The 24211-nt window shown below is 37.9% G+C and overlaps 1 non-coding gene across 1 annotated transcript; it reads right to left on the reverse strand.

Annotated features, from left to right (window-relative positions):
* Positions 1–7627: 7627 nt before the first annotated feature.
* Positions 7628–7699, reverse strand: TRNAY-AUA (transfer RNA tyrosine (anticodon AUA)). The gene has a single exon. It is a non-coding gene; the product is annotated as a tRNA-Tyr (tRNA).
* Positions 7700–24211: the final 16512 nt, after the last annotated feature.

A 24211-nucleotide genomic window follows, 5' to 3' on the forward strand; every position in this document is an offset into this window, starting at 1 on the left:
ACCCTAGAGAAGAGTATATGTGTGTGTGTGCTAAGTCATTTCAGTCACCTGACTGTGTGACCTCATGAACTGTGTAGCCCACCAGGCTCCTCTGTCCAGACATTCTCCAGGCAAGAATACTGGAGTGAGTTGCCTTGCCTTCCTCTAGGAGATCTTCTCAACCTATGAATTGAACCGATGTCTCGTACGTATCCTGCATTGGTAGACAGGATCTTTACACTAGTGCTACCTGGGAAGCCGCAGATAAGGCATAAAACTATAGTAAAAACTAAAGAAACAAAAAATAAGCAATCTTTAAACCATTAATTCAGCTTAATTTTTTTCTGCTTAATGAAAGATACCTTGCTAAATATAGTAGTCATTAAAGTCATTTAGAGGATAATTGGAGGATGCAATGGCACCCCACTCCAGTATTCTTGCCTGGAAAATCCCATGGATGGAGGAGACTGGAAGGCTGCAGTCCATGGGGTCACCAACTGTCGGACACGACTGACCGACTTCACTTTCACTTTGCACTTTCATTCATTGGAGAAGGAAATGGCAACCCACTCCAGTGTTCTTGCTTGGAGAATCCCAGGGACAGGGGAGCCTAGTGGACTGCCATCTTGTGGGGTCACACAGAGTCAAACACGACTGAAGTGACTTAGCAGAGGATAATTATTTAATAATATTAATTTCTTGTAAATGAATCATATTTATGCAGAGATAGACTTGTGAAGCTATAAATCTTATTTTGTTGAGATAAGCAGTTACATTGATGGGACTACTTCAGTACTTCCTTTTCTTTCCTATTCAACTATGATACTATTACAACTTCTCTGAGCAATATTAGTACCCTCTGAAAGTGATACTGTTGTAATGGGCTCTCAAGGGGAATGAGGGATTACTTCAGCTGCTGTTTCTACAATTTTAGTCACTTCCTTACTATATTTCTTGAGTCAAAAGTAGTTGGAATCTCTTGGAAATTTTATATCTTTACATTTGTAGGGGAAAAAAAAACCACAGCAATTTCTCAGAGTGTTAGTCTACTGAAACTGTAGTATCATTTGATTTGACCATGGGGCAAGTTTCAACCTGGACAGTCATGGCATAGAGGGTTAAGACTTCCCCTAAATAGTACTGAGGATTGATGAAAGGTAGAGACAGAAAAGGGGAGGAAGCAAAGCTTTCACACTTTACTCAAAATGTTTTTATCAGTAGATTGCATATAAATATATCTATTACAATACCCAGAACAACCAATAAGCAAAATATGCAAAGATAGATTCAAAAACACAAGAACTGTTAAGTAACTTGGGAAGACAAAAGGAACAGAAGAAAAACAATCAGAGGAAACTAGGAGAAGACAAATTAAATGACAGGTTTAAGAGCTGATATTATCAACAATTGCCTTAAATAGAATGGAGGAAAAAATATGACCAAACGCCATGTACATGTTCGTGTTCAAATTTAATAACAAAGGTAGATTCAAAGCAAACTGGTGGAAAAAGATATACCATGCAAATATTAAGGAAACACATGCAGAGAAGTAGACCTCAGAACAAATAAAATTGCTAGAAACAAAAGCGGTCAATATACACTAATACAATGATCAGCTCACTGGAAAGCCATAAAGGTTTTAAGTGCACATTCACCAAACGTGAGACCCTAAATACATGACACAAAGCCTAGTTAGATAGAAGGATTAATCAATATCTTGTGATTATACAGTGATAGTGAGGGGACTACATCTGATAGACAGAATACCTGATGAATTATGGACCAAGGTTTGTACAGGAGACAGGGAGTGAGATCATCCCCAAGAAAAAGAAATGCAAAAAAGCAAAATGGCTGTCTGAGGAGGCCTTACAAATAGCTGTGAAAAAAAGGGAAGTAAAAAGGAAAGGAGAAAAGGAAAGATAGACCCATTTGGATGCAGAATTCCAAAGAATTGCAAGGAGAGATAAGAAAGCCTTCTTCAGTGATCAATGCAAAGAAATAGAGGAAAATAATAGAATGGGAAAGACTAGAGATCTCTTCAAGAAAATTAGAGATGCCACGGGAACATTTCATGCAAAGATGGGCTCAATAAAGGACAGAAATGGTATGGACCTAACAGAAGCAGAAGATATTAAGAAGAGGAGGCAAGAATACACAGATGAACTATACCAAAAAGATCATATGATGCAGATAATCACGATGGTGTGATCACTCACCTAGATCCAGACATCCTAGTGTGTGAAGTCAAGTGGGCCTTAGGAAGCATCACTACAAGCACAGCTAGAGGAGGTGATGGAATTCCAGTTGAGCTATTTCGGATCCTAAAAGATGATGCTGTGAAAGTGCTGTACTCAATATGCCAGCAAATTTGGAAAACTCAGCAGTGGCCATGGGACTGGAAAAAGTCAGTTTTCATTCCAATCCCAAAGAAAGGCAATGCCAAAGAATGCTCAGACTACCGTACAATTGACCTCATCTCACATGCTAGCAAAATAATGCTCAAAATTCTCCAAACCAGGCATCAGCAATATATAAACCATGAACTTCCAGATGTTCAAGCTGGTTTTAGAAAAGGCAGAGGAACCACAGATCAAATCGCCAACATCTGCTGGATCATCCAAAAAGCAAGAGAGTTCCAGAAAAACATCTGCTTCTGCTTTATTTGACTATGCCAAAGCCTTTGACTGTGTGGATCACAATAAATTGTGGAAAATTCTGAAAGAGATAGGAATACCAGACCACCTGACCTGCCTCTTGAGAAACGTGTATGCAGGTCAAGAAGCAACAGTTAGAACTGGACATGGAGCAACAGACTGGTTCCAAATAGGAAAAGGAGTACATCAAGGCTATATATTGTCACTATGCTTATTTAACTTATATGCAGAGTACATCATGAGAAACACTGGGCTGGATGAAACATAAGCTGGAATCAAGATTGCCAGGAGAAAGATCAATAACCTCAGATATGCAGATGACACCACCATTATGGCAGAAAGTGAAGAACTAAAGGGCCTCTTGATGAAAGTGAAAGAGGAGAGTGAAAAAGTTGGCTTAAAGCTCAACACTCAGAAAACAAAGATCATGGCATCCGGTCCCATCACTTCATGGCAAATAGATGGGGAAACAAGTGTAAACAGTGGCTGACTTTATTTTTTCTGTGCTCCAAAATCACTGCAGATGGTGACTGCAGGCTATTGTTTTTCCAGTAGTCATGTATGAATGTGACAGTTGTACACTAAAGAAAGCTGAGTGCTGAAGAATTGATGCTTTTGAACTGTGGTGTTGGAGAAGACTCTTAAGAGTCCCTTGGACTGCAAGGAGATCCAACCAGTCCATCCTAAAGGAGATCAGTCCTGGGCGTTCATTGGAAAAGACTTGATGTTGAAGCTCAAACTTCAATACTTTGGCCACCGGATGCAAAGAGCTGACTCATTTGAAAAGACCGTGATGCTGGGAAAGATAGAGGGCAGGAGGAGAAGGGGACAACAGAGGACGAGATGGTTGGATGGCATCACCGACTCAGTGGACATGAGTTTGGGTAAACTCCGAGAGTTGTTGATGGACAGGGAGGCCTGGCGTGCTGTAGTCCATTGGGCCACAAATAATCGGACACAACTGAGTGACTGAACTGAACTGACCGATAAATACACAAACATACAACTGTAATTGGAGAATTTGACATGTCTTTTTCTTATTCCTTTTTCAAGCTCGTTTATTAAAATTCTCATATTGGCATAACTTTAGTTAGCAACAACCCTGTTCACAATCACACCAATTGCTATGTATAGCTTAAGTGTGAATGGATTACTTCTCTTAAACGAACAATTTGTGAATGAGTATTATGTCCAAGAATGTGCATAATAAATATTTAGTATAATCACTTACATTCCTGATTCATTGGTTTTGATAACGAAATAATTGAAAATCACTAGTAGACTGTGGTGAACTTGATAAACATAAAACAATGATTTGATAATGATAAATTGTATGTGGTTGAGCAATATAAGCCCAGCAGTATAATAAAAAAGCATCTACTTTGTTTTTAAGAGTGGATAAGAAGCATGCATTTTTAATAAGAACATTTAAATTATACTCTTTGTAATAAAAATAATTATCCTCCAACATTTGAAATTTAAAATAAAAAATTAAACAAAAGATCAAAATGATATTTAGTCAAAATACTCCAAGTGAGACAGATTTAAAGATTTTAAGCTAAAAATAACTATGAAAGAAAAGTTGAAATATGCTAAATTATTCAGAAAATAATTTTATATTAAAGACTTTTCAAAGAGAAGACTAAAGAACATACCTCACCTGTAGGCATAAAAGTGTTAATTCAAATTATATGCTCCTATCGGAGTTTTTAGTTTTACTGATATATAATTCATATATTGTATAATTTACACATTTAAAGTGTACACTCAATGTTTTAAAATATATATTCAGAAAGGGCACCTATTGCCATATTCTAATTATAAAACACTTTTATCACCTCAAAAATAAACTCCATACTCATCAGCAGTCATTCGATGTTACCTCCACCCTTCTCCCTGCTACCCCAAATACACAGTTTTGTTGACTATTATTGTCTGTATATAGATTTCTCTATTCTGGACATTTTATATAAATTGAATTATGTAATGTGTGGTCTGTCATGACTGACTGCTTTCATTCAACATAATGTTTTCAAAGTTCATGTTGTACCATGCATTGGTATTCTATTGTTGTTATTTGTCAAATGGTACCCCATTTTTGAGTATATAATATTTTGTGTATCCATTTATCATGTATGAATATTTAAGTGGTTCCACTTTTTCCTGTTATGAATAACTTTCCTGTGAGCATTTGTGTAAAAGTTTTGTGTGGACAGATTTCCTTTCGTTTGAGTATATTCTTAGGAGTAGACTATGCTTAACGTTTTGACGAATCACCGATTTTCTAAAACTATTGTGCCATTTTACAGTCACATCAATAATGTGCGAGTATTCCAATTTGTCCAGATTCTCTCCAATGCTTTTGTCTCCAGTACTTGCAGACAACCTGGTGGACGTAATGGCCTCTTATTGTGGTTTTGATTTGCATTTTCATAGTGTCTGTGTGCATGTTGCTCAGATGTGCTTCTTCTAATTATAATATCAATATTTTAAAAGAAGAAAACATTTTAGAATACTTATATAAACATTAAATGGTGACTCTGATGACAAGAAAAAAGATAAATGTTTAATAAAAAATTCAGGTTTGGGGAAATCCAATTACACATTCCACCAAAGATACCATTGCCTTTTCTTTTCTTGGACAGTTAAGATGTGTCAGGGGAAGACCATATTAATATGTTTTTATACTATCAACTGAAAATTCCCCATTATTCTACCCCCCAAAAAAAATCTGAGAAGAAAAATATTCTGAAATAATCATGCAATATGTTGACTATTTTATTTAAATTTTCTTGTATGAGCAATTTGTTGATACAGTAACACTTTATCACTTCAAATTTATGGAGAAATTAGGTTAGCTGAATCCTAAATAAGGATAAACTTACTCAACGAGTATTATAAAGAAAAGGCTATCTCTTTTTATCTACCAGCTATTCATTTTTGAGATTTTCTTAAGTTTCTGATCCAATTCTTCGAGTTTTAGGGCTATTATCAAGAGCCCTAGTACCTCTGTATGGCAGTTTAGGTCCTTTAAGAAGCAGATGCTGTGATGGAATAGGAAATAAAAGAGATTTGTTAGGGGAAATGCCTGTTTACATTTAAGGCAGCACGAATCTGAGGAAAACTTCCAGATCATAGTAAAATTTGACACATTTAAAGGGAAATGGGTGAGGAAGAAGGATTGGGTAGAAAGTGAAAGTCACTCAGTTGTGTCCGACTCTTTGCAACCCCATGGACTATACAGTCCATGGAATTCTCCAGGCCAGAATACTGGAGAGGGTAACCTTTCCCTTCTCCAGGGGATCTTCCCAACCCAGGAATTGAACCCAGGTCTCCTGCATTGCAGATGGATTCTTTACCAGCTGAGCCACAAGGGAAGCCCAAATTGAGTAGAAAAAGGCTTAAACTGCAGTGTGACTCTGAAAGAATATTAACAAGACCCCTAATGAGTTCAAAAACAAACTATCAATTAGAGAAGTTCCATGATGTGTATGAATTAACCAGTTCTTGTAATTTCATTCAGTTGTTGACTGGCAGCATCCTGGAAATAGTGGCAAGAGGATTAATGACAGATTTCAGTGGTGCAGCAGCAGGAAGCTGCTATCAGTTTACTACATTCCTTGTAGTAGTTTCCCTCTTAAATGGAGATATGGGTGACACCCATCCATGGTTTCCATGGCTCATCCTTTACATAGTATAAATTCACTTCTCTGTCTATATTTTTGGAACAGTTCTTTCATTGTTACTATGGAAATCTTAGAAGAAGGAATTTAGTTAGATAAACTATAGGCCCCACCACTGCCATTGACCTCAGGGCTACAACTGGTACTCACTTTCTTTTCTTCCATTCATACATTCTAAATTTTCCTCACTCTTACTTTCATTTCCATGATTTTGTTAATCTGGCACTATGAGCTAAATGCTTATTTCTGTAGGGTCTGTATCCTGGTGGTGAAAATCTTCTCATAGACAAGGGGACTGCTGCACACGATCATTGACATTCATAATTTGGCAAGGTAACAGCAAGTGTTAGCAAAGTAGGATCTCACCAACACTCATCTCTGCTACCATTGTGTTAAAAAAAAAAAAGTATCACTGTCTCCTGTTAATCTGCATAGAATATCCCTGCCAAAATAATTGTTTTGCTATCCCTTACTAGTCTCTGGAAACCAGGCATTCAGAATGTTGAGGTAGAAGTTATAGTAGGCAGTTGATTAAACTTTACTTTATCTCTTGGGCTTCCCTCGTGGCTCCAGTGGTAAAGACTTTGCCTGAAATATGGGAGACCCGGGCTCAATCCCTGGGGTGGGTCAGGAAGATCTCCTGGAGAAGGGAATGGCAACTCACTCCAGTATTCTTGTCTGGAGAATTCTATGGACAGAGGAGCCTGGCAGGCTGCAGTACAAGGGTTGCAAAGAGTTGGACATGACTGAGTGACTTTCACTTTATCTCTTGGCAAAAAGTGGCCCCTCATCATTTTGGACCATATCCTCTAACTTCATAGAGGCTAGTGTTGAAAGTTTAGGCCTTCCCCAGTGGCTCAGCAGTAAAGAATCTGCCCGCAGTGCAGGAGATGCAGGAGACATGGGTTTGATCCCTGGGTTGGAAAGATTTCCTGGAGTAAGGCATGGCAACCCACTCCAGTATTCTTAACTAGAGAATCCCATGGACAGAGGAGCCTGGTGGGCTACAGTTCATAAGGTCACGAAGGGTCAGACACGATTGAAGCGACTGAGTACAGATACTGGTTGAAAGCTTGGAAGCACAAATTTCCCCAGTAGATCACTGGAACTAATGATAACTGGGGAGTCTCTTGCTTTCATACCTGGACCACGTATTTTACCTCCTTTGATCTTCAGTGAAGAAGTGAAGTCTGTCAGTCATGTCTGACTCTTTGCAACCCCATGGACTGTAGCCTACCACGTTCCTCTGTCCGTGAGATTTTTCCAGGCAAGAGTACTGGAGTGGGTTGCCATTTCCTTCTCTAGAAGATCTTCCCAACCCAGGGATTGAACCTGGGTTTCCTGCATTATAGGCAGATGCTTTACCTTCTGAGCCACCAGGGAAGTCTTTGATCTTCAATAGTCATGTCTAACTTGATGTCATGTTAAAGTACTCTACCTCAGTGAGCCTTCTAGAAGTCATAATATATCACCAAGACTTGTGATTTCTATGGTAATGTTTCTGAATACAGCCTACTGCCCATTACTCACTTGCGTAACTGAGTTAAACTAATCAAAGCTGTACCCTGCTTGGCCCATTGATGAACTAAAGGATCTTTGGAGATAAACTACATGCTCAGAGCATGTGAAAGTAGTACAGCCACGAGAGGAATCTGAATTTTAGCAAAGTAAGGAAGAAAGATAAGGAAATAGAAAATGCTATTGAAAGTTGCTACATTGTTTACCAAAAGAGCATAACAATAAATAAGACCTGCCTCAGTGAAATTCTTATCTACTTTAGCTTCTAAATGGCTATAATCATGTCTCATTTAGATTAGAATAAAATCCTCCCAACTCAAATATTTGCTTTTGTCTTGCCTTGTTCATTTCCAAAGTCAGCAGTTTATATAGCAAATGTGATTATGCAACTCTATTGTTAAAACCATTCATTGCCTTTCTACTGCCTCCAGTCCACCTATCAGCTATACTTGCTATGGCAGGCATTCATCATGTGAGCTTTAACTCTGCAGGTTTTCAAAATCTCTGTGGGTCCAAGAACCTGCCTGATCTTGCATTTGTTTACTTTTTGCTTCGGTAGCACATAAACTAAAATTGGAATAATACAGGATGACATGCAAATCCGTGAAGTGTTCTATATTTTGGGGCTTCCCTGGTGGCTCACAAGATAAAGCATCTGCCTGCTATGTGGGAGACCCAGGTTCGATCCTGGAATCGGGAAGATCCCCTGGAGAAGGAAGTTGCAACCCAATCCAGTACTCTTGCTTGGAAAATTCCATGGATGGAGGAGCCTGGTAAACTGCAGTGCATAAAACTGCAAAGAGTCACACACAACTGAGCAACTTCATAGCTTTCCCATTCTTTTTTGGGGCTTTCCTCATAGCTCACTTGGTAAAGAATCCTCCTGCAATGCAGGAAACCCCAGTTCATTTCCTGGGTTGGGAAGATCCGCTAGAGAAGGGATAGGCTACCCACTCCAGTTTCTTGGGCTTCCCTTGTGGCCCAGCTGCTAAAGAATCCGCCTGCAATATGGAAAACCTGGGTTTGATCCCTAGGTTGGGAAGATCCTCTGGAGAATGGAACAGCTACCTACTCCAGTATTCTGGCCTGGAGAATTCCATGGGCTGTAAAATCCATGGGGTTGCAAAGAGTTGGACATGACTGAGCGACTTTCACTTTCTTTCCAATTTCAAACTATTTCTTCCAGTCATTTTGAACTAACTTCAGGACTTCAGTTCACAATTCTCTACCTAGAAATTTCACGGGGACCCACTCCAGCACCCTTGCCTAGAAAACCCAATGGACGGATGAGCCTGGTAGGCTGCAGTCCATGGGGTCACTAGGAGTCGGACACGACTGAGTGACTTCACTTTGACTTTTCACTTTCATGCATTGGAGAAGGAAATGGCAACCCACACCAGTGTTCTTGCCTGGAGAATCCCAGGGATGGGGGAGCCTGGTGGGCTGCCGTCTATGGGGTCACAGAGTCGGACACAACTGAAGCGACTTAGCAGCAGTAGCAGCCGAGTCAGAAGGATTGATTCTACTTTTTCCACCTCCAAAGCCTTTGTGTTGATCACAATAAACTGTGGAAGTTTCTGAAAGAGATGGGAATACCAGACCACCTGACCTGCCTCTTGAGAAATCTGTATGCAGGTCAGGAAGCAACAGTTAGAACTGGACATGGAACAACAGACTGGTTCCAAGTAGGAAAAGGAGTACGTCAAGGCTGTATATTGTCACCCTGCTTATTTAACTTCTATGCAGAGTACATCATGAGAAACGCTGGACTGGAAGAAACACAAGCAGGAATCAAGATTGCTGGGAGAAATATCAATAACCCCAGATATGCAGATGATACCACCCTTATGGCAGAAAATGAAGAACTAAAGGACCTCTTGATGAAAGTGAAAGAGAAGAGTGAAAAAGTTGGCTTAAAGCTCAACATTCAGAAAACGAAGATCATGGCATCCGGTCCCATCACTTCATGGGAAATAGATGGGGCAACAGTGGAAACAGTGTCAGACTTTGTTTTTTTAGGCTCCAAAATCACTGCAGATGGTGACTGCAGCCATGAAATTAAAAGATGCTTACTCCTTAGAAGGAAAGTTATGACCAACCTAGATAGCATATTTAAAAGCAGAGACATTACTTTGCCAACAAAGGTCCATCTAGTCAAAGCTATGGTTTTTCCAGTGGTCATGTATGGATGTGAGAGTTGGACTGTGAAGAAAGCTGAACGTTGAAGAATTGTTGCTTTTGAGCTGTGGTGTTGGAGAAAACTCTTGAGAGTCCCTTGGACTGCAAGGAAATCCAACCAGTCCATTCTAAAGGAAATCAGTCCTGGGTGTTCCTTGGAAGGACTGATGCTAAAGCTGAAACTTCAATACTTTGGCCACCTCATGTGAAAAGTTGACTCATTGGAAAAGACCCTGATGCTGGGAGGGATTGGGGGCAGGAGGAGAAGAGGACGACAGAGGATGGGATGGCTGGATGGCATCACCAACTCAATGGACATAAGTTTGAGTAAACTCTGGGAGTTGGTGATGGATAGGGGGGACTGGCATGCTGCGATTAATAGGATCACTGAGTGGGACACAACTGAGCGACTGAACTGACTGACTGAATGAGCAAGTACTTTTTCTGGAATTTTATTTTCCTCATCTCAGTAAAGCAAATTTTTTACTGGCTTGTAGGCAATTCTCTGTTTGCCTACAAATATGAGCTTTTTTTTTTTTAAGTAACAGAAAATGTGCTCAAGCAGAGGAACTGCAATTTAAAAAATAATATTTTAAAGGGGATTTTGAATATTTTGTTACATTGTGAGCATTAGTAAATCTTTCATTCTTACATATATTTATAGAATTTGTTTCAAAATTCTTTTGAGGCAGACTAGGAAATTGTGGTACTCTATAAAGATGATCAAGCATTTTATTATTTTTAAATATACTGCAGAAATAAGTGAAGCAGCAACTGAATAAGTGCAAAATGTAGATTACTGTGAAAGCATGATTTTCTGAATGATTTCCTGCTGGGATAAAAGAATAGTTACGAAAGTGCCTGATCTCATTTATGATCACTTATTTAAAATATGTGTGAAGACCTGTGAAATTACAACCATGTTAATATTCCCTCATTATCTATTTCACTAATAGATGCTCTTAGATTCATATATCCATGACAGTAAATAATGAGGAATTAATCTTTAGTTTGGTTTTTTACTTTGTGAATTTTCTGTTCTGAAGCAGTACTTCTCAGGCTAAAGGGAAGAGAATATTTTCAGTAAGTGGAAACTTTCAGAATCTTTTGAATCACACTAACATTAAATAGGTGTCTCTTCTGACTGTATCCATTTTCCAAGTAACATAGATAGGAAAATCACCCTCTTATGAAGGTCAGATACACTTGTTAGAAACTATGTACTGTGAGTATATTATTAGTGAATTTCCATGGCATTAGATGCCAAAAGAAAATGGACGTATTATCCCTCTGAAATTCTGACTAGTTCTAAATACCTTATCATTAGAGACATAAAAACATTGGTAATATTACTCCAAATACATAAATTCTTAATAAAACTAAAATTAGGGAAAATAAAGTGAGCATCTTAATGATCAGACATTACTGTGGTCGTTTACACAGTGGGAAAACAAAACTGAATTCCAGATAATTCAGAAAGTCTAGAAGGAGTGTAAAATTTATGAAATTTAAATCAGTAATATGCATTAGCTTAATTCATCTTTTCCTAGCATTACAGTTTGATGATCAGTTTCTAAGTGTAAAATGTCAAAAAAAAAAAAAAAAAAAAGAGGTGACTGGTAATTTGATTAAATTTTGAAATATCACCTCTCTTAAATTATGGTTGATAGTATTGCACCCAGTATGCCATTGTTGCATTGTCAATTTTAAATGGGTATAGGATTTATAAATCTATAATAAAATGTGCTAAAGGATTTTTTTAAAAGGTGCCTGTATCAAACTGCATTTGAATGCCTTCTGAATTCTTCGGTCATAACAGTAAATTGATGGCGTTACTATCACTTCTTGGCAACAAATCATGAAAGAAAGGCTGAGATACAAGGGACAAGCTTTTATTCACACACACAACTTCAATAATACAAGGGGAGTATACCCAATTACCAGTAAGCAAATTGGTTTTTGTAGACATGTCTATATTTCACAAGCTTTCTCCATTGTGAAAATTTCAACCAAAGATATCAAATATAGATGTGCACACACAGAACAATTCTCTAATCAATACCACAAGATTTGGAGACAAATGAGAAACAATCTGCTTCATGAAAGCAGGAACTATGTTCCTGTTTATTGTAAGTTTGCTTATGCTTTTCATTTACCATTATGCACTTTTTCCTGCAGACTTCTGAGACTTCCAGAACACAGTGAGCAATCACGTTTAAAGTTTAAAGTAAATTACCATTGAATTACATAAATGTTAAGAATACCATGTATGCATGTGTGTATAAGTAGCTACACAGAATTCAGATTAGAAAGAATGTAAATGGTTCAAAACAATAGGACTAAAAAGTAAGACTTTGTAAAGATAAATTAAAAGGAGGGGAATTGTCTATGTGTCCAGCTCTCATTTTAGATTCCCTGGTAGCTCAGCTATAAAGAATCCATCTGCAGTGCAGGAGACCTGGGTTCAATCCCTGGATTGCACAGATATCCTGGATGAGGGCATGGCAACCCGGTTTAGTATTCTTGCTTCCAGAATTCCATGAACAGAGGAGCCTGGCTGGCTGCAGTCCATGAGGTCACAAGGCTTGTGGGAACAACTGAGCAACTAAGAACAGCACAGCACATGCGTATTTATAGAGATAAAGATGTTTTATTTTTTAACCACATGCATTTTCAATCTTCTCTTCCTTATAAAAACAATTTTTGAAACAAATACTCTAAAAAAATGTACCATTGGTAACATTTTCTAAAGAAATGCTTAAGATTAGTCTACAGATTTGGTCTTAGAATTCCTTGTCTTTGTGATAGAAGCATTCTAATTCTAAAATCAATTTTAGTACAATATTATTGCTTTTCTTAGAGTATATTAATGGAGAAGGCAATGGCAACCCACTCCAGTACTCTTGCCTGGAAAATCCCATGGGCGGAGCCTGGTCAGCTGCAGTCCATGGGATAGCTAAGAGTCTGACATGACTGAGCGACTTGCCTTTCACTTTTCACTTTCATGCATTGGAGAAGGAAATGGCAACCCACTCCAGTGTTCTTGCCTGCAGAATCCCAGGGACAGGGGAGCCTGGTGGGCTGCCTTCTCTGGGGTCTCACAGAGTTGGACACTACTGAAGTGACTTAGCAGCAGCAGCAGCAGCAGCAGCAGCAGCAGGAATATCCTTTAAACTTCATTCCTTTTTCTTCCCCATTTCCCCCACATCTAAGAAAGGTAATGTGAAAGACTGGCTGCCAGGGTCCAGCCCCAGTGGGTCCAGGGAATTCGAAGCGGGGACAGCGTTGGTGAGGAAAAACTTATAGTTAGAGATATAAGATTAGATTAGGAAGAAATAGTATAGTAGGAAAATTTAGGCGGAGAAAAGAGGCTGAATAACTTGGCTCACGGGGAAAACCAATAAAACTCCAGACAAGGAATTTGCACCATCTACGTTAGGCCACCGGAGTCCGTTTGAATATCAGAGAGTGCCCCGCCTTGGGCTCTCTCTCTTACGGATCTTAGAAGCCGGGACAAGTAAGTAGACATGGTGAGCCTCCCCGCTCCAGATGAGAATTCAGCCAGAAAAAGAAAAGAACGACATGGGGAAGCCCAGCATCGGTGCAAGACTTCAAAAACTATTTTTCAAAATCAGCTTATATACCCCAAGTTGTACGTAATGGAATATGCAGAGTTATGCAGGGGCAGCAGTCCTGACCCTCATTGAGACAAGGCTTTCTTTTTGCATACCCTCCCATATACAAAAGGTCTCAGGTGGTTTACATTATCTTCTGGCCAAGAGGCTTGTTAACATTTTTATGGCTCTCTTCCTGGATAATTGTCTATCAACCAGAAAACTCCTTTTCCCTAGAAGTGTTTTTTCTTTACTCTGCATCACCCTCAAAGTACTAAATAAAGTTACATTCCTGTAGAACAAAGGTGCAGTGGGTTATAACAAAGAAAGTACTTAACTCAAAGATCTAATGTTGCTAATGCCAAGTCTACTACCTGTTTTTCTATATACAAACTATATCTAAAAATAGAGGATATGAAAATTTGGCAGCAAGTATTGGCTCAACAAATGAAACCTTTAATCAGTCCTATTCTAATGATTTTGACTCCTCGGAAGCCCCTACATTCCTAGGATGTTTTAAGCTTCCTGTGCCTCCCGCAGTCAGGAGGCCTCAAACAATCACATGCGCAGCTGTAGGAGTCCTGCAGGCAGGCTAAAAAGCCATCAGAGGGGGTTTTGGATTGAAACACTTGTATTATGCCCAGGAGATTTATTATCTAAAAGCTCTAATTTTTTCCAGAAAAAGGTGGTGAGGGGACAGTCCCCTGTTAATGACAGAAGAGTAGGTGGAAAGCATAACACAGTAAAGCAGGCAGATTCTGGTCTTGGGGGATGGATGCTCAGGAATTTCCTGGGGGAATCCCTGAAGCCGATCACGTCCTTGCGTTTTGTCAGGCTTCCTTCTGCATGACCTTGTCACTGGTGGGATTCCTCACTCTGGCTCCCGGCGACTGGCTGCTGGATTCTTTGCTACAGTGGAAAGTTCAAGCCATATAAGTCCTAATTTCACAGAAACCCTCATCTAGGTTCCATCCTTAAACTTCATAAAAACCTAAAGACAGTCCTCTTTTCCTCCTTTCTCTTCTACAAGCCAGTTTTCAGAGCAGTTTAGAAAGTCTGCACTACTCTCCCCAGAAAGCCTTGTCATTTTAATAATAAACCTTTCACAAACCTCTTGGGATATGCATGTTGGTGTGAGGGGCATTATCAGTGTCAACATTTGAACCAAATTTTGGAATCCATTCTGACTCTGAAGAGTAGATACAGTAGTGAGCATACTATACTCATTAATATATTCTTAAACATAAGAATAATTAAAATTTATGTTTTCATGATTTGATTTAAGTATTATTGCTTTATAATTAAAGTGTTGCAACTATATGAAAGAAAATAAAATGGAAAACATACTAATACTATGTATTTATTGTGCATTTAGGGGCTTCCCTGATAGCTCAGTTGGTAAAGAATCTGCCTGCAATGTAGGAGACCTGGGTTTGAACCCTGGGTTAGGAAGATCCCTTGGAGAAGGGAATGTCTGCCCACTCCAGTATTTTGGCCTGGAGAATTCCATGGACTGTATAGTCCATGGGGTCACAAAGAGTCGAATAGGACTGAGCAACTTTCACTTTCATTGTGCATTTAAACTTAAAACTGTTTCTAAAGAATTTTAATTGCTATAGAATGATGCACTTTTCCATAAAAAAATGTAATCCATTAAAATGAGAAAAAATATGTTAAATGAGTATTCAATTTTAAATGTTATTTGAATGTTATTCATTTGAAAAATTGTAAAATAAGCATGATAAGTAGTCATGTACTGCAAAATAATAAATTTATTTTCACAGTATGACGTGGCAGAATTTGTAATATGTTAGAGAGAATTACCTGCATCACAGTTCATGATTATGTTTTTTTAAATTAAATTAACTATTATTAATGTCCTAAAGAAATGACATCAGTAAAATTATAAAAGCTGTAATTGATGATGGGAATGTCAATGTTAATTCCACTCTGCAGTAATTGTTTTAGTCAGATAATAGTGTTTATTTTAACCTGATTACATTAAGAAATGCTGGCATTTTATATCATTTGTTATTTGAAGTAAAATTGATAAAACCAAAATCAATGAATTTCTAATAGAGATGAAATAAATTGGATTGTCCTAATGTTACATGTTTATATCTAGTTTTTTTGACAACTTTTTTTTTTTTTTTTTTTTTACATTATGCAACATATTATGCTCTCGGTGATTCTGGTCTTTTTCATGGCTATAAAAATGTGCTGTTGACACCCAAGTTCACATCTCTGATCATTAAATTTATTTTCAACTACCTATTTCAACATTATTTGTGTGTCAGATTTTTTTAACTCATATACAAAACTGTACTTGTAAGCAACCTTCTCTTTCTCAGGAATTGTTTTATTAGGTATTTAAGCCAAAATAGTTGGAATTATCTTGTTTAATATTTTCCCTCATAGGTCATATCTAATCTTCTCTCTAATACTTCCAACTCTATTCCCAAAATAAACCCAGAATCTGATCATTTTTCAGAACTTAGACTTATGTACAACTCTTATGGCCAACCTAGATAGCATATTAAAAAGCAGAGATATTATTTTGCCAACAAAGGTCCATTCTGGTCAAGGCTATAGTTTTTCCAGTGGTCATGTATGGATGTGAGAGTTGGACTGTGGAGAAAACTGTGAAGGGTTAATGCAGCCACAATAGGGTAGCGGAGATGTGCCTGCAAATGGGACTCTCTGCTCGGGCTGAACGTGCTTGCAAACGAGGCGTTCTGCCAAGGAGTCTGGACACAGCCTTGAGTTTAATGGTCCCTTGCAAACGAGGGAACATTCCCTTCTTGTGATAAGGAGAAAGAAAGGGCTCTGGACAGACTCTGCAGTAGACAGGGATTTCACTCCCCTTGCTGTACGATAACATGTATGTGCCTGCACTGTACTGAAAAGGCTTATTGATGCAGTCTGGAATTCTGCCTAGGGGGCTTTATAAAAATAAACAGCAATTAGTTTTGTGCAGTTTTTTTCCTCTGGCTGGAGTGGTGTATTGTCTGTCTCTTGTGTGTCTCGTGTGTTTTGTCTTTGTGTCATTTTGCTCGCAACAAACTGAGTGCCAAAAAATTGACGCTTTTGAACTGTGGTGTTGCAGATGACATTGAGAGTCCCTTGGACTGCAAGGAGATCCAACCAGTCCATCCTAAAGGAGATCAGTCCTGGGTGTTCATTGGAAGGACTGATGCTGAGGCTGAAACTCCAGTACTTTGACCACCTCATGTGAAGAGTTGACTCATTGCAAAAGACCCTGATGCTGGGAGGGATTGGGGACAGGAGGAGAAGGGGATGACAGAGAATGAGATAAGCTGGATGGTATCACTGACTCAATGCACATGAGTTTGGGTGAACTCCAGGAATTGGTGATGGACAGGGAGGCCTGGCATGCTGTGATTCATGGGGTCGCAAAGAGTCAGACACGACTGAGCGGCTGAGCTGAACTGAACTGTGGCCAAGCTAACATCTTTGTTTACTTGCATTACTGCAGTAGATTCCAAGTTACTCTACCTTTTAATAATCTTGACTTTTTCAGTGTATACTCAACAAGCAGTAAAAGTGATTGTGATATAACTTCATTCAATCATATCATGGCAATGTCTCCCTGTTGTATAAAAACAAAATCCTAAAATGAACTTTAGGTTCTGTAGGATCTGACTCTTGTTATTTCCCCAAACTTCTGCTTTTATGTTTACATACTCATCTAAAACACAATGCCATTTAAATTTCATCTCAGGGCCTTTGCACTGGTCATTTTCTTGACTTTAGATATTCTTACACTAAATATCTGAAAGTCTCAGTTCCTTACCTCCTCAGTTTTTCACTTCTTTCTAATAATTTTTATGTAAGAATCTATTTTCATATACTTTCAACTACACATTTTAGCTAGTGCACATTTTAAAAACCTACTTATAGGTGGTGGTGGTTTAGTATATTTACAACTAATAATGAGTTTCCCTCATATCCCTGGGTGGCCAAATAGACTACATAATCTTCGTGCTGTTAAAACTCCCAATGCATTATTTTCCATTTCCCCTTTTATGGTTGGTGCAGGTGCTCAAATCATCAGAGCCTCAAGATATAAAAAGGCATCTAAATCATCATTTCGAGTAATATTACCACTCATAAGGACAATTTATTTGAAATCTATATGAACAAACAACTTTCATATCATTTGGGCTGCTTACTTTATGGTATATTCCTTAAAATATTTTTTTTTAATTAATACACCATTCTATATAAAATCCAGAGAAGGCAATGGCACCCCACTCCAGTACTCTTGCCTGGAAAATCCCAAGGATGGAGGAGTCTGGTAGGCTGCAGTCCATAGGGTTGCTTAAAGTTGGACACAACTGAGTGACTTCACTTTCACTTTTCACTTTCATGCATGGCAAGCCACTCCAGTGTTCTTGCCTGGAAAATTTCAGGGATAGGGGAGCCTGCTGGTCTCTCATCTATAGGGTGGCACAGAGTTGGACACGACTAAAGCGACTTAGCAGCAGCAGCAGCAGCAGCTATATAAAACCACTATCTTCTGCAATCCCAAAGCCTTTCTTTCTCTACTTAATTTCTGGCCTTGACATTTGTCAATCATAATGTACACAATATTTTACTATTTACCTGTGCATTATACCATGGTTTATATAAAAATGCTTCTAATGCGGTCATTGTTGGGATCTACTCCAGCAATCTGCTAGTTGGTTTTTTTTTTTTTTTTTTTTTTTTTTCCCAACTCCAAGACTTTCTCTTTGGGGAGTATCAAAAATTTCAAAACCTCTTCCTGTGCAAACATTGTATATATTTACAGTATTTTCAAGCAATGATACCCAAATCTGTCTCTATTTGTGATTTCACTTGGATGCTCATCTATTCTGAAAACTACTAATGTAGTATGAGACTCTCACTGCCATATATTTGAATTAAAGATGAATATTATTCACTTTTTTCCTTAAAAGAATGAAATGCTAGGAATGACAAGAAATTTCTGTGACCAAACTTTTGTTAATATTATCTAATTTCCATACCTTAGTGATAAAAATGAAAATTCTATATAAATAATATCCCTACCCCCTCAAGTAGAATGTATATTTTTAAGGAAAGAAGATTTTGTCTGCTTTGTTCAGTGCTATATCATAGCACCTAGATTTGTACCTGACAAGTGGTAGGTAATCATTATATATTTATAAAGAAAGAATAAATATTTTTCTACCTATTTGATGAATGAAACTGTCACAGTTTAAAGAGTGTGGTCTTTGTAGTTGAATTGGTCTCTAAACTTGAAAAATTACATACTGGGTACTTAGATTATGTAGTCACTGAACCACTCTGTGTGTTAATTTTCTCAACAATAAAGTGGACATGATGATGATAATAATAATAATAATAAAGCTAATCTCGGTTTTTAAGAATTCAGTGAAAAAATTCAAGAAGTATTCTATAAATAGAACCTAGGATACTTTTAACATGTAAGATATTATTAATTTTTAATCTAACATTTTGGGATGTTTTTCCTTTGTATCAGATATATTATATAAGTTGATATAGCTTAAAATAAACAGTTTTAATAATTTTGTTTATGATTTTTTTCATAAGCTTATAATTATGGGACTCTAAGATTGGACACAAATATAATCTTTGAAATAGGTATTTTTAAAGTTTTTGTTTCATTTATTCTTTGTAACGTTTCCTAGAACCTACATTATGAAAGAACAAACACTGATCCTTTTTTTTTTTTCTCTCTTATTACATGGTCATACTGTAAATCTACTTCAAAAGTTCTGGAAAATAATACCATCTAAACTCTTGACTTCCTGACAGTAGTCTTTATTTTGTTTGTTTGTTTGTTATTAATTCTAGGGGGAAGACGTGATAGTTTCCATTTTTGATAATTGATACTGACATAATTCCATGTGAACTAGGTAGAGAAGACAAAAAGTAGAAATATTATACAACCAAAGGATGTACGATGGGAGAAGAGTCACTTGAGAAAAGTGAATAGGAAGTATATGTTATATTTTTTGTGTACTAATTTGAAATCCTCCTAATTTAGACATATAGTAATTTTCAGATTTAAGTGAAAATGCATGCACTAGCAGATTAATCTGGAGATGTAACACCTATTCTTGGAATATGCTCACTAAGTCTGTTTTCTTAGAATTTTGAATTCTTCTGGGAAACATGTATGAAATAAATGAAGTGTTTCAGAGATAACATTTCTACAAAGTTTCAAGATTTAATTATTTTTTCAAAATGAAAGGGATTTGTTATCCTAGTGTTATCTTCACCATTTGTAAAGAATTAACTCAAAAGCAAACATTTTCCAGTGGTCTAAATTAATAGATTCCAGATATTTGTAGATCCCTCCTTGTTTCACAACAGCTAAAGGAAAATTTTGCTTCAGAAAGCACCATACTTACGTTATTTTTAATCTCTGTGATTATACCTAATCAGTAAACAAAACACACAATAAAAACTCTCAATGTATCAAAATTATGAAAGAGCAGAACTTAGATAAATAGACAGCATATTAGCAATGCCTTCACATCTACTTCTGCTTTATTGACTATGCCAAAGCCTTTGACTGTGTAGATCACAACAAACTGTGGAAAATTCTTCAAGAGATGGGTATACCAGACCATCTTACCTGCTTCCTGAGAAATCTGCATGCGGGTTAAGAAGCAATAGTTAGAACCGGACATGGAACAACCGACTGGTTCCAAATTGGGAAAGGAGTACATCAAGGCTGTATACTGTCACCCTGCTTATTTAACTTATATACAGAGTACATCATGAGAAATACTGGGCTGGATGAAGCACAAGCTAGACTCGATTGCCAGGAGAAATATCAATAGCCTCAGATATGCAGATGACACCACCCTTGTGGCAGGAAGCAAAGAGGAACTCCTTGGTGAAGGTGGAGGAGAGTGAAAAAGCTAGCTTAAAACTCAACATTCATAAAATGAAGATCATGGCATCCAGTCCCATCACTTCATCGCAAATAGATGGGGAACCAGTGACAGACTTTTTCTTGGGCTTCAAAATCACTGCAGATGGTGACTGCAGCCATGAAATTAAAACACACTTGCTCCTTGGAAGAAAAGTTATTGACCAACCTAGACAGCATATTAAAAAGCAGAGAAATCCCTTTGCTGACAAAAAATGTCTAGTGAAAGCTTCCCAGTAGTCATGTACAGATTTGAGAGCTGGACCATAAAGAAGGCTGAGTGCCAAAGAATTCATGCTTTTGAACTGTGGTGTTGGAGAAGACTCTTGAGAGTCCCTTGGACCACAAGGAGATGAGAGCAGTCAATCCTAAAGAAAATCAGTCCTGAATATTGATTGCAAATACTGATGCTGAAGCTGAACCTCCAGTACTTTGGCCACCCAATGCAAAGAACTGACTCATTAGAAAAGACCCAGATGCTGGGAAAGATTGAAGGCAGGAGATGGACGACAGGGAACAAGATGGTTGGATGGCATCGCTGACTCGAAGGATGTGAGTTTGAACCAGCTCCGGGAATTTGTGATGGACAGGGAGGCTGGGCATGCTGCAGTCCATGGGGTCACAAGGAATGGGACACTACTAAACAATTGAACAGATTGACTACTAACCTTTTTACATACGAATTGAAGTGAAAGTTGCTCAGTCATGTCCGACTCTTTGTGACCCCATGGTCTATAGTCTGGGAGGCTCCTCTGTCTATGGGATCTCCAGGAAAGAATACAGGAGTGGGTTGCCATTTCCTTCTCCATCTGACCCAGGGATAAAAGTAGACCATATAGTAATTTATTTCATGATGTTCTAATGGTTAGAGCAAAATATCTGTCTTTAAGTCTCTTGTAACACTACTAATAATATCTTCTTTTACTTAGGAATTCTGTCAGTTTTTACTAATATTCATATGTAATATAATATAAGTGAATACTTAGTTTCTATCACTGCTGTTTCTTATTAAGAAGAAAGTCATTTGTATAATATCTGTATTATTTACTATATAAGATTATTAAAAGTTTCACACAGACTTATGATCCTCAAATAATGTCACAGTCTATAAACTAGTACAGCCTTGAAGTACATGTTAAGCACTTTTTGCTACATAATAATTATTTTAATATGTTTAGTTTGTTGCCCTTCCCATTAACTACATGTAACCTTTTCCATATACTTAGAAGGGTGATTCCTCTAAAACCACCTAAAACTCTGGGCAGGTTGAGATTATAGTCAAAAAATCCTCTATGTTCAGATGCTTAATATTTCATGTTTCCTTCCCACTAATCATTAAATCATTCAATATTTATCATACTTATATACAGTTGTACCCAGGTGGCACAGTGGTAAACAATCCACCAGCCAATGCAGGAGACACAGGTTTGATCCCTGGGTGGGGAAGATTCCCTGGAATAGGAAATGGCAACCCACTCTAGTATTCTTGCCTGAAAAATTCCATGCAGGAATCTGGCAGTCTACAGTCCATGGGTTTGCAGAGTAAGACATGACTGAGCAAGTGTACGTGCACACACACACACACAAACACACACACACATTCAGATGTGCCACACACTGTTTCATTAGATATGACAATAGAGAACATGGTAAATGGAGACTCTGCTCTTGTCTAAATCACATGTTAATGAGAGAAGGAGAAAATCAATGAAAGATGTAAATGTCACTGGTGCCATAAAGTAAAATTGCCACTGTGCAAAGAAAGGCATAAATTAGGGATTTTGATGAAGAAACCAAAGTGTAAGGCACTTAGAATGTTTCTGTATACATGAGAATGAGCCAGGCATGAGAAGACCTGAAGGGCACATCTTCCCTGATAACCATAAGAACTCTGAATAGGGAAGTGTTTGTCAGTTTCTAGAAGTCAGGAACAAAACCATCTGGAGTATAGTGCTCTAGGTAAACAGTGGTAGGCCACCTATTGCATATATAGGCTAGGAACAGATCAGGCTGGTGTGCACATGCTAAGTCACTTCAGTTGTGTCCAACTCTTTGTGACCCTATGGACTGTAGTCTGCCAGGCTTCTCTGTCTGTGGGATTTTCCAGGCTGGAGTGGGTTGCCATTTCCTCCTCCAGGGCATCTTCCCCACCCAGGAATTGAACTCAGTATGTGCACTCAGTCATGTCCAACTCTTTGTGACCCCTATGGACTGAGGCCTACCAGGCTCCTCTCTCCATGGAATTTTCCATGCAAGAATACTGGAGTGGGTTGCCATTTCCTACTCCAGGGAATCTTCCTGACTCAGGGCTCAGACCCATATCTTTATCACTGAGACACCTCTGAAGTAATAAATGGAGCTAACATTAATTAAAAGAAAAGAAAAATGGAGGCATTAATAGAAAGGTTTATCATAAGAGATATTTATAAAGAAGTGACATTTTAGTGCATACAAAATCAGTTTCACAGTAAATTTTGGAGAAATTTTTTCAGGCATTCTTATAAGAAGATATTAAGGTAAATGAACTATTAACATTGACTTTGTTAATTTCTTCTAAAGTCATAATGTTCCAAACAATTTTGATTGTCAGGTACAGTGAGTCATCTAGCTAACTCAAATAAAGGAATAGAGGAACACATAAGAACATAAATTAGTCCCCCAGGATTTCAAATCAGTGTTTATCTTTAGAGGAAGAGAAGCTACACAGTCTTAGTTGCCAAGATCCATTCTCCTTTCTCAGGGCATGCTTTTTCTTTTCCTGTTGTCTCTCATGATTTTTACAGTCTCTCATATCCTCATTTCTTCACTAACACATTGTTTTCTTGGAAGATAATTTTGCTTGCTTGTAGCCCAGTATGACCCTAATGTTGTTGTTTAGTCACTCACTTGTGTCCAACTCTTCTGAGACACCATGGACAGTAACCCACAAGGCTCATCTGTCCATGGAATTCTCCAGGCAAGAATACTGGAGTGGGTTCCCATTTCCTCCTCCAGGGGATCTTCCCCACCCAGAGATGGAACCCACATCTCTGTGTCTCCTGCATTGCACTGAGATTCTTTACTACTGAGCTACCGGGGAAGCCCAAACACGACCCTTGGCCCTAAGTAAATACAAACCCACATTCAAGTGGCCACTACTAAGGAGTTATAGCAGTGGACAGTTTTCAGAGAGAAAACAATAGGTAATAGGTAGCTTGTCATCTGTTGGACTGATTGCTTTAGTTAGGTGTGTTTAACCTTGTTAAAAATAAGCAGTGGCCTAAGTAACATGTCTATATAGACTATAATGCTACACTTTGTTCTTTTCTCCTGGCTGATTATGAGGTCAATTAATTCAGAGTGGTAAATGGCATTTCATTAAGTTTAAAGTAACTTTCAAATATCCATGTTTCCATATCCTTTAAGTTCAGAATGTATTTATTATGATCTTGCTATGTAGCATCTATCATTCTAAGTTTTGGAGGGTCTTCAAGGGAATATACAGAAAGAAAACAAAGTTCCAGTAAGACAGAAAAGAAAATTATTAAGAAGTATAGAAGAAGAAAGAGCGTAAAAGTAAAGAGATTGCTAAGTACATGGATTATACTATTTTAAATTAATTGACTTTATTAAGAAGGTGGAATTTCCTTAAAAGGC

Source organism: Ovis canadensis, chromosome 9 (genome assembly GCF_042477335.2).
Source record: "Ovis canadensis isolate MfBH-ARS-UI-01 breed Bighorn chromosome 9, ARS-UI_OviCan_v2, whole genome shotgun sequence".
NCBI classification, from domain to species: Eukaryota; Metazoa; Chordata; class Mammalia; order Artiodactyla; family Bovidae; genus Ovis; species Ovis canadensis.